Source organism: Heptranchias perlo, chromosome 32, assembly GCF_035084215.1.
Source record: "Heptranchias perlo isolate sHepPer1 chromosome 32, sHepPer1.hap1, whole genome shotgun sequence".
Lineage (NCBI taxonomy): Eukaryota > Metazoa > Chordata > Chondrichthyes > Hexanchiformes > Hexanchidae > Heptranchias > Heptranchias perlo.
In genome coordinates, this window is record NC_090356.1 from 32492823 (window position 1) to 32505290 (window position 12468).

A 12468-nucleotide genomic window follows, 5' to 3' on the forward strand; every position below is an offset into this window, starting at 1 on the left:
ACCTGAGAGGGCAGACAGGACCTCAGTTTAACATCTCATCCAAATGACAGCACCTCTGACAGTGTAACACGCCCTCAGTATTGCAGTGGGAGCATCAGCCCAGATTATGAGTTTGTCTCTGGAGTGGGACTTGAACCCATGACCTTCTAATTCAGAGGTAAGAGAGCTACCACTGAGCCACAGCTGACACATGACTGTATTGCCACTCTCAACAGTCCATGGAAAGCTCACAGCTGTGAGCCTCTCAGTTGACCTCCTAACATAGGGCAGCACCCCATTCCGCCAAGCCTATGATGATGCTGCAGCCTCCAACTTGTCTGCTAGCTTGCGTTCCCACCTGTGAGGCTGCCTTTCCCCATGAGTGATTGCAGGGACAAGCAAGAGAGAGTAAGAAAAGGGAAGGCAAATAACTAATAGAGAAAGGAATTAGGCAAGCAGGGAGAGAGAGGATTGGAAAGAGAAACTAAAATGGAGGACAGACAGAAGCAAAGGAGGAGACAGAGAGCAGCAGATAAAACTGATAGAGGAGATAGAGAGAGTGGCAGCCAAAAATGAAGGAGGAAAGAGATGCAGATAGATGGAAATGAAGGAAGAAAGACATAGACAGATAAATAACTGGAAGTGAAGGAGTTAGAGATGATGATGGTTCCAATGACTCAATTAATGGGAAATCATCCAGGCCACAAATTTGCCGCTTGGTTCCTCTATACCCGAGTCCCTGATAGGCGCAAAAAAGATTGTGTCTAAAGTATAAAGCTATGAGTCGCACAATTGCACCACAATAAATATAAAAACAAGGTGACGGAGGTTAACAAACTGGTCAGGAGAACTAAAACAGAAAATGAGGAGAGGATAGCAGAAAAGATTGAAAGAAATGTCAAGCAGTTCTATAAATACATTAACAGGAAACAAATGAGAAAGGGAAGCAGCCAGGCCTTGAAAGACCCTAAGTGGGCAAGGGATGGTAAATATATTAAATGAATTTGTCTTTTTTGTGTTCATGGAGGATCTCCCCAGCACTGAAGTTAAATCTCAGAGTTGGGGGTTGAGTTCAGAGGAAGTATTGAAAGAAATAGAAATGAGACTGTTACTGCTCAGCTGAGGAAGTTAAAGGAAGACGAGGCACCAGGCCTAGACGGAGTTCATTCAAGTCCACTTAAAGACATAGCCAACAAAACTGGTCATTACCTGTAGAGATTTCTTAGAAATGGGAGTAGTGCCTGAGGATAAAAACCATTCTTTAGAAAGAGAGACAGGGCCAGGAGAGGTCTAACTACAGGTCAGGGAGGGCACACTAAGTATTAGAAGACTTCCTGAAAGAGGGATTAATGAAACCCCTAGATAGGGGTGGGAAGGAATCAGCTCAGGCTGAGGCCTAACAAATTAGCTGGAGATCTTAGAGGAAATTACGGACCGTGTTGACAAGTGAAATCCTGTGATGTGAGATATTTATACTTCAGCAAGGCTTTTAATTCTGTACCACACATGTGATTTGTCCACAAGGTAGAGAGGCATAGAATAGGGGGCCAGCTCCTGAGATGGATTAATATGTGTAATTCTGGTCACAGCAAGGATATCCAGTCATTGGAGACAGTGTAGAAAAGGGGCAACCAAACTGATAGCCAGCTTAGCGCAGCCGAGCTATGAAGTGCCAGGGGCTATTTACTCTGGAGAAGACAAGGCTCACGGGGAAATATTATTCAAGTATTCAGGATCCTAAAGGAGTCAATAAATTGAATCCCAATAATATGTTTCAGATTGCTCAACCTCTAAAACGGGTTACACGGGCTCGAGCTAGGAACAGGTAAAGGTTGCAGTGAGTTTAGAACAAATTACTTTCTGCAGACGTTGATGAAGATGTAGAAAATGCTTCCCGGGAAGGCAGTGGAAGAAGAAAATATGGAAAAATTTAAGAGGAATTGGACAGGTGAGGGAGTGGGAGAGTGGGGTATGTTAGTTTTTGGGGCGGCTGATCGACTTCAGAACTTTTCTCGGTCTTGTACTTTCCTATATTCCTGAATATTCCCCTCAAAAATATTTGTGTTATTTCATTGGTTCACTTCTCCTACTTGCTAGTTATTGATTGGTAGATATTTGTTGATTCTTCATTTGCAGGTTTCATCCCTGCATGTCCATTGGTCATTTGCCGCCCCGTCCAATAATGTTTCAGACAATCAGCACTGTCATTTGTTGCTTTTTTATCAATATATTTGCGGCAATGGGAAGGGGTGATGATGTACATGCTTGGCAGATGTGAATCTTTGATGTGTGATGGTCGTACAAACATACAAACAGTGACAGACAGAAAAAGACCCTCTGGTCCATCCAGCCTCTCCCACACTATTGTGATGCTTTGTGCATCACAATATATACACACCCCACCCCACCTGGAACCATGTAATCTCCAGGGAGAGGCAAAAATCCAGATAAAAACCCTGGCCAATTCGAGGAAAAAATCTGGAAAATTCCTCTCCGTCCCCCTTAGGCGATCAAAACCAGTCCAGGAGATCACTCTGGCCTTGGTTGATGTTACCCAGCACCTGCATTTTGTACCAGGTGATCGCCAGCCAGAAACTGGTCCAGGTCTTGCTTGAAGGAATTTAACGAATCGGTGCCCACCGCGCGAGTTGGCAGCCTGTTCCAGTTGCCCACTATTCTCTGGGAAAAGAACCATCTCCTGACATCTAACCCAGATCTGGCCTTAAACAACTTGAGATTGTGACCCCTGGTCCTCCCTAACCTATTTAGTCGAAACAAACTTGTCTACACAAACGCAATTTGTTCCCTTCATCATCTTATAAACCTTGATGAAATCACCCCGAAGTCACTAAGATGCCTCAAACTGGAAATTAATCTAGTGGCTCTCTTCTGCTCCCTTTCCAAAGCCTCAATATCACGCACCAAGTGAGGGGACCACAACTGGACACAGTATTCTAACTGAGGCCTGACTAAGGTCTTGTGCAAGGCGCTAGGTGCAAAACCTTTAAGTATATAGATTTTATATATTGATGGCTTGGTGAGTAATACAGATCAGGCTTAATCCCTGAGGAGTTAATTGCTTGGACCAGCACTGCAATTGACCTCTGTACACTTCGGTTAGGGAGGGCTAATATTAGGCTCACTGTCTTATCTCACATATGAAGAATGGTCACCAGTGTTTATGAAACTATACTCCAACGGGGGTTAACACCAACCCTGGATTAAAGAAAACGATCTGTTTCTCACTGTGATATTTCATAGCTAATTGCACAGGATAAATCCCTCAGTAGTATTACAAACTAACTACTGTGTTATAGCAGGATTGCTGTTTATTTTAAAATGAAGCAGAAAAGTATCCATAAACTCCCATTTTGATAAGTAAAGAATAAATGCTTCAGTCAACAAATCGATCAGAACAGGCATCTTGGGTTTGTGGAGTATTTTTTCTTAAGTAAAATCTTTGTAAACGCATGATAAGCAAATGCTAGCTTGGAGGCATCTCCGCCTGGGCAGTGTTTGAGTACTCAGAGGAGGGCCTGCACCTGTGCTGAGTTCAGTTGGATGATGAATGCTCCATTCCACAGAAGATTAATTCTGCACTAACGTGGCCCCCTGAGCTGGTTTGGAATCGTTCTGGTCATTGAATTAGAAGTAAACTTAAAAATACGACTACATTTACTCTGAGATCAGGCGGAATTCTTTTGAAGGGCCTCCAGCCCATTATCTACAAGCTGCTCCTATTGAGAAATCCTTGATGATTTGTTTGGAAATGTCCTTCATGAATGCCCATAGTTTAGGCTGGGCTAAGTGAATCATTGCAGGCCATGTTGTCTGACCCTGTAAGTTGGGTAACCAAGTGCAATGTTAATTCCCAAGGCCTGGGATAGATCTTCCTCTTTATTGCCAGGGCATCAGAGCTTGGTCTTAATCATTAAATCAGCCACAAGCTGCTTATAGTTTTCCATCCATTTATCTAAATGAACAGAAAATCACGAACCACCTGTGCCTGATTTTGTGATAAGGGTTTCCTTCCAGCCAAACTCTTAATGCCTCAACAGTGAACAGGAGCATCTATCCCCTGATTTCATTGAGGTCCAATTGCAAGCTGAATAGGTTACCAAGGTCACAAGATAAAGAGAGATCAGGGAGACCATTTGACCCATTCTCACTCATCCATCCAGAGAAACCCTACAACTTTTTAAGTGATTCCAGAGTTATCACCCTCACTACTGCACCCAAAGTCCATCCCATATATTGATCATTTTTGAGTGAATAAGAACTAAATTTCACTTTTACTGGATTGATTTTGTGTTCCTTTGAAATTTAGTTTGAAGTAGGGTTCCAACTTCATGCCATTTATTATCTTACATACCTCTATATGATTCCTCTCAGCTGCCTCCTTTATGGCTTTGAAATTCCACGGGTGGATTCTACAATGGGAGTGTTCTACACCGGGCGGGTTCCACAATGGATGGGTTCTACAATCGGCAAGTTCTGCAATGGGCAGGTTCTACAATGGGAGTGTGCTATAATGGGCAGGTTCTACAATCGGCAAGTTTTAAAACGGGCGGGCTCTACATTGGGAGTGTTCTACACCGGGCAGGTTCTACAATGGGAGTGTTCTACAATGGGAGTGTTCTACAATGGGAGTGTTCTACACCGGGCGGGTTCTACACCGGGCGGGTTCTACAATGGGAGTGTTCTACAATGGGAGTGTTCTACAATGGGAGTGTTCTACACCGGGCGGGTTCTACACCGGGCGGGTTCTACAATGGGAGTGTTCTACAATGGGAGTGTTCTACACCGGGCGGGTTCTACACCGGGCGGGTTCTACAATGGGAGTGTTCTACAATGGGAGTGTTCTACACCGGGAGTGTTCTACACCGGGCGGGTTCTACACCGGGCGGGTTCTACAATGGGAGTGTTCTACACCGGGCGGGTTCTACAATGGGAGTGTTCTACAATGGGAGTGTTCTACACCGGGAGTGTTCTACAATGGGAGTGTTCTACACCGGGAGTGTTCTACAATGGGACTGTTCTACACCGGGAGTGTTCTACAATGGGAGTGTTCGACAATGGGAGTGTTCTACACCGGGAGTGTTCTACAATGGGAGTGTTCTACACCGGGCGGGTTCTACAATGGGAGTGTTCTACACCGGGAGTGTTCTACAATGGGAGTGTTCTACACCGGGCGGGTTCTACAATGGGAGTGTTCTACAATGGGAGTGTTCTACACCGGGAGTGTTCTACAATGGGAGTGTTCTACACCGGGCGGGTTCTACACCGGGCGGGTTCTACAATGGGAGTGTTCTACAATGGGAGTGTTCTACAATGGGAGTGTTCTACAATGGGAGTGTTCTACACCGGGCGGGTTCTACACCGGGCGGGTTCTACAATGGGAGTGTTCTACAATGGGAGTGTTCTACAATGGGAGTGTTCTACACCGGGAGTGTTCTATACCGGGCGGGTTCTACAATGGGAGTGTTCTACACCGGGAGTGTTCTACACCGGGCGGGTTCTACAATGTGAGTGTTCTACAATGGGAGTGTTCTACACCGGGAGTGTTCTACAATGGGAGTGTTCTACACCGGGAGTGTTCTACAATGGGAGTGTTCTACAATGGGAGTGTTCTACACCGGGAGTGTTCTACAATGGGAGTGTTCTACAATGGGAGTGTTCTGCAATGGGACTGTTCTACATTGGGAGTGTTCTACAATGGGAGTGTTCTACACCGGGAGTGTTCTACACCGGGAGTGTTCTACAATGGGCGGGTTCTACAATGGGAGTGTTCTACAATGGGAGTGTTCTACACCGGGAGTGTTCTACACCAGGAGTGTTCTACACCGGGAGTGTTCTACATTGGGCGGGTTCTACAATGGGAGTGTTCTACACCGGGCAAGTTCTACAATGGGTGGGTGATCCATTCTACCAAATTACAGCCCATTCAATGAAGATGAAAATTTATTTCATTGTCTCTTAAATCTGATTAGAAATCCCAAGCCAGTGGCTGTCCCTGATAAAGTGATACAATCCTGCATGACATCTTCCCACTCCTAGCTCATATTTTAACTTGCTGCTATCTGACCTCTCACCACAGTGTCAATTTTGTCAATTCCTTTATAATGTTGAAAACTTCATTAGATTCCCTCATATTCTTCCCTTTTCCAAAGAAAGCAAGACCAGCTTTCTTAAATTTTAACTCAAAAATTAAATTCCTGATGCCCAGAGTTATCTGTCGATTGTTTCTCTACTCTCTTGTGGGTATCCCATGATTCTGTGATTGCAACTGTAGACAATGTTTGATCTCTTTGATCGTATCAGTCTTGGCTCAATGAATAACACTCTCACCTGAGTTAGAAGGTTGTGGGTTTAAGCCCCACTCCAGGGACTTGAGCACAAAATAGGCTGAAACTTCACTACAATACTGAGGGAGCATTACAGTGTCTTTGGGATAAGACAGCAAACCATTTGCCCTCTTATGTGGATGTAAAGGATCTCACAGCAATATTTGAAGAAGAGCAGGGAGTTCTCCTGGCGTCCTGGCCAATACTTATCCTTAAACCAATATCTAAAAAAGATTATCTGGTCATTTATTTCATTGCTGTTAGTGGGACCTTTAGGCTGCTGCATTTCTTACATTATAACAGTGAGTACACTTCAAAAGCACTTCATTGGCTGTGGAGCACAATGGGATGTCCTGAGGCCGTGAAAGGTGCTGTATAAATACAAGTTCTTTCTTTCTTTCTTATTCAGCAACAACATAAACTCTATGATTTGTACTCTGTCCCTCTGCTTATGCTAATTCCAACTCAGTAGGTTAATTTTATCCATTAACTATTAGGAGCCATATTTTTATCTTATAACAAAAAATGGAAAAATAGTTCTCAAACAAAATCATGTGAAACAGGTAATTTAGTGCAATATGATTCTGTTAATACTATTGAGAGAAAACCGGACATCATGACTCTCTTGTAGTAATGACCCTTTCACACTCTGAAGGAGCTAACTCATCACTTTATGATGAAAGGTTCTGTCGGCCAGTTACAGCACATATAATAATCGTGGTTCAATGAAATGCGAATGATTTACCTAAAAGGTAAAAATTCCACCAGAAACACAAAAGGGTTTGACTGGTGGCTAATTTCTGTATGAAAAAATCAACTGGAAGATAAGGAGACGAAGAGAATCTGCATCTATACATCTTTTTAAAGCAAATAAAGTTTTGGGGCCAGGAATTTCCTGGGAGTTGCACCTGCCATAAAACTTCATGGATGCCAAGCTGGAACCCCATTTCCACATGTAAATGGATTCTCCCTCCTTCCCCACTCCAGTGGAATTGGAACAGCTCCAAGGAAATTCCCGGCCTTTAATTCTTTATAGATGACACTTTAATGAATATTTCAGCACTGCCTATTCCAACAAACAGCTTTCAGAGAATAATCACAAACATTAAGACAACAATGTTGTACAGTGTCACAATGCTTTGAAAGTTGAAATGAAAATGCAAATGTTTTTACCTCCTCTGGTCATTTGCCAAGCATTCAACAGCCCATGCACAGGTTACAGGCTAAGAGGCAAAATATAAGTATTTCTCCTGCTCTGTAGGATTATATTGCTCCTTTGTAGAAGTGACCTCATTACAGTTCAATACAAAGAGAAAAATGTAGCAGTTTGTATTGTACACACAATTCCAGTTTTATAACTTAGCTCCTGATAATAATGCCTGGAATTTCCATAAGGCTTGTCCCCATCTACTCCTTTTGGTGGAAGATGGGACATACACGCCATTTCTCTAAGGTTTTTGCTGATCTTACACAAAAGTTACACCAGGTGGTCTGGGGAACTCCAGTGCAAATCCCACCCTAGAATATTTAAAGCGGAAGGATAGTCTGGGCAAATTACTCCCCCATTTTATAGAAGAAAATAAATATCTCAGCAGAATTTTTGGACATTTTAGTAAAAACATCGAGTTGCTTCTTACGTGAGTGTTTGAGTGACGGCACATTTTGTGATGCTGGGAAATTTGACCCTGAGCTGAGCTTCCAACCACTTATCCTCTCTATCACCAAGACCGCAAACTACCACCTCCATAATATCACCCTTCTCCACCACTGCTTCAGCTCATTTGCTGCTGAAATGCTCACCTAAGGTATTGATACCTCCAAACTCGACTATTCCAATGCTTTTCTGGCTGGCCTCTCACCTTCCACTCCGTAAGTTAAATTGAGCTCATCCAAAAAAGCTCTGTGGTCCATATCCTAACTCACAAGAAGTCCCGTTCTCCCATCACTCCTGTACTCGCCGACCTACTTTGGTTACTGGATGCCTCCATTTTAAAATTCTCATCCTCGTGTTAAAATCTCTCCATAGTCTCGCCCCTCCCTAACTCTGGAACCTTCTCCAGCCGTACAACGCTCCAAGATCTCTGCATTCCTCCAACTCTGGCCTTTTGTCGTTCCTGATTTCCTTTGTTCCACCAATGGGGGCCATGCCTTCAGTCATCTAGGTCCTAAACACTGTAAATCCCTCCCTAAAACTCTCTACCTCTCTCTCCTCCTTTAAGACGTTCCTTAAAACCTATTTCTTTGACCCAGCTTTTGATCACCTGTCCTAATATCTCCTTCTTTGGCTTGGTGTCAATTTTTGTCTGATTACGCTCCTGGGACCTTGGGATGTTTTACACCATTAAAGGCGCTATTTAAATGCAAGTTGTCATTGTTATTGGAAATCCAATTACTTTGCTGCACTACAGCTCTCCAGAGTCTGCAGACAGCCCCAGTGGTCCTTAACCATGTTCAAATCACTCTCAAAATCTGTCAGAAGATTTCATATTAAAATAATACAAGTTGGACTTGAAAAGTAAAACCTGAATGTTGGCACAATCTATTTTCAGAACAGATCATTCTTCTAACTTGATTCACACGAATTCTTACTTATGACCATTTGTGGAGGCTAAATACCAAATAATGGTGGCTATGCAAGTATCATAGTATCATAGTAGGTAAAGCACAGAAGGAGGCCAATCGGCCCATCATGCCTGTGCCGGCTCTTTGAAAGAGTTATCCAACCAGTTCCATTCCCTGCTCTTTCCCTATACCCCTTTCATTTTTTTCCCTTCAAGTATTTATCCAATTCCATTTTGAAAGTTACGATTGAATCTGTTTCCACCGCCCTTTCAGACAGTGCATTCCAGATCATCACAACTCGCTGCATTAGAAAAATGTTTACTCATGTCAACTCTGGCTCTTTTGCCGATTACCTTAAATCTGTGTCCTCTGGTTACCGACTCTTCTGCCATTGGAAACAGTTTCTCCTTATTTACTCTATCAAAACCCTTCATTATTTTGACCACCTCTATCAAATCTCCTCTTAACCTTCTTTGCTCTAAGGAGAACAATCCCAGATCCTCCAGTCTCTCCACATAACTGAAGTCCCTCATCCCTGGTACCCCCTCTAAAGCCTTGTCATCCTCCCTAAAGTGAGGTGCCCAGAATTGAACACAATACTCCAGCTGAGGCCTAACCAGTTTTTTATAAAGGTTTAGCATAATTTCCTTGCTTTTGTACTCTTTTGCTCTATTAATAAAGCCCAGGATCCCATATGCTTGTTTAACAGCCTTCTCAACTTATCCTGCCACATTCAAAGATTTGTGTTCATAAACCCCCAGGTCTCTCTGTTCCTGCACCCCCTTTAAAATTGTACCATTTAGTTTATATTGCCTCCTCATTCTTCCTACCAAAATGTAACACTTCACACTCCTCTGCGTTAAATTTCATCTGCCACATGTCTGCCCATTTCACCAGTCTGTCCATGCCCCCCTGAAGTCTGTTACTATCCTGCACATTGTTTACTACATTTCTTAATTTCGTGTCATCTGCAAACTTTGAAATTATACCCTGTATACCCAAGTCCAGCTCATTAATATATATCAAAAAGAGCAGTGGTCCTAATACTGACCCCTGGGGAACACCACTGTATACTTCCCTCCAATGTGAAAAACAACCGTTTATCATCACACTTTATTTCATGTCCCTTAATCATGTCCCTTTGTATCCACGCTGCCACTGTCCCTTTCATCCCATGGGCTTTAATTTAGCTAACAATTCTATTATGTGGTACTTTATCAAATGCTTTTTGCAAGTCCATATACACAACATCAACCGCACTACCCTCATCAACCCTCCCCGTTACTTCATCAAAGAACTCAATCAAATTAGTCAAACACGATTTTCCTTTAGCAAGTCCATGCTGACTTACATTTATTAGCCCATACTTATCCAAGTGCCAATTTATTCTTGTCGCTAAAAGTTTCCCCACCACCGGTGTTAGGCTGACTGGCCTATAATTGACAGGTTTATCACTTTCCCCTTTTTTAACAGGGGTGTAATATTTACAATCCTCCAGTCCTCTGGCACCATCCCCACATCTAAGGAGGATTGGAAGATTGTGCCCAGAGCCTCCGTAATTTCCACCCTTACTTCCCTCAGTAACCGAGGATGCATCTCATCTGGACCGGGTGACTTTTCTTGTTTGAGTGCTGCTAATCTTTTACGTACCTCCGATTTATCTATTTTTATCCTATCCAATATCGCTATTACGATCTATGGCTAACAAAGGAAGTTAAAGATAGTATCAAATTGAAAGAAAAAGCATACAATTCCGCGAAGATTAGTGGCAGGTCAGAAAATTGGTCAGAATATAAAAAACAGGCTAAAAGAATGATAAGGAGGGAGAAATTAGAGTACGAGAGAAAGTTAGCCAGATGATAAGAGTATGGTAAGAGTTTCTCCAGGTATTTAAAAAGGAAAAGAGTAAGTAAAGTGAGCGTTGGTCCTCTAGAGAGTGAGTTTGGGGAATTAATAATGGAGAATAAGGAAATGGTTGATGAATTGAACAGATATTTTGTGTCCGTCTTCACTGTAGAGGATACAAATAACATGCCAGAAATAATTGTGAATCAAGAGGTGAAAGGGAGGGAGGAACTTAAAACATTTACAATCACCAGGGAAAGGGTTCTGAAAAATTTATTAGAACTAAAAGCTGACAAGTCCACAGGTCCTGATGGACTTCATCCTAGGGTCTTAAAAGAAATGGCTGCAGAGATAGTAGATGCATTGGTACTAATTTTCCAAAATTCCCTAGATTCTGGAAGGGTGCCATCAGATTGGAAAATAGCAAATGTAACTCCTCTAGTCAAGAAAGGAGGGAGACAGAAAGCAGGAAACTACAGGCCAGTTAGCTTAACATCTTCCATAGGGAAAATGCTAGAATCTATTATTAAAGAGGTTATCGCAGGGCACTTAGAAAATCTCAATGCAATCAGGCAGAGTCAACGTGGTTTTGTGAAAGGGAAATCGTGTTTGACTAATTTATTAGAGTTCTTTGAGGAAGTAACAAGCAATGTGGATAAAGGGGATCCTGTGGATGTGGTGTACTTGGATTTCCAGAAGGCTTTTGACAAGGTGCCACATCAAAGGCTACTACACAAAATAAGAGCTCATGGTGTAGGAGGTAATATATTAGCATGGATAAAGGATTGGTTAGCTAACAGGAAACAGAGAGTCGGCATAAATGGGTCATTTTCAGGTTGGCAAGATGTAACGAGTGGAGTGCCACAGGGATCAGTGCTGGGGCCTCAACTATTTACAATCGATATCAATGACTTGGATGAAGGGACCGAATGTATTGTTGCTAAATTTGCTGATGACACAAATGTAGGTAGGAAAGTAAGTTGTGAAGAGGACATAAGGAGTCTGCAAAGGGATATAGATAGGTTAAATGAGTGGGCAAAAATTTGGCAGATGGAGTATAATGTGGGAAAATGTGAACTTGTCCACTTTGACAGGAGGAATAGAAAAGCAGTATATTGTTTAAATGGAGAGAGATTGCAGAAATCTGAGGTGCAGAGGGATCTGGGTGTCCTGGTACATGAATTACAAAAAGTTAGTATGCAGGGACAGCAAGTGATTAGGAAGGCAAATGGAATGTTGTCATTTATTGCAAGGGGAATGGAATATAAAAGTAGAGATGTTTTGCTACAGTTGTACAGGGTATTGGTGAGACCACATCTAGAATACTGTGTGCAGTTTTAGTCTCCTTATTTAAGAAAGGATATAATTGCTTTAGAGGCGGTTTAGAGAAGGTTCACACGACTGATTCCTGGGATGAGGGGGTTATCTTATGAGAAAAGTTTGGAAAAGTTGAGCCTGTATATACTGGAGTTTAGAAGAATGAGAGGTGATCTTATTGAAACCTATGAGATCTTGAGGGGACTGTAAGGGGTAGATGCTGAGAGGATGTTTCCCCTTGTGGGAGAGACTAGAACTAGGGAACACAGTTTAAAAATAAGGGGTCTCCCATTTAGGACGGAGATGAGAAGAAAATTTTTCTCTCAGAGGGTCGTGAGTCTGTGGAACTCCCTTCCCCAGAGAGCGGTGGAGGCAGGGTCATTGAATATTTTTAAGGCTGAGTTAGATAGATTCCTGATTA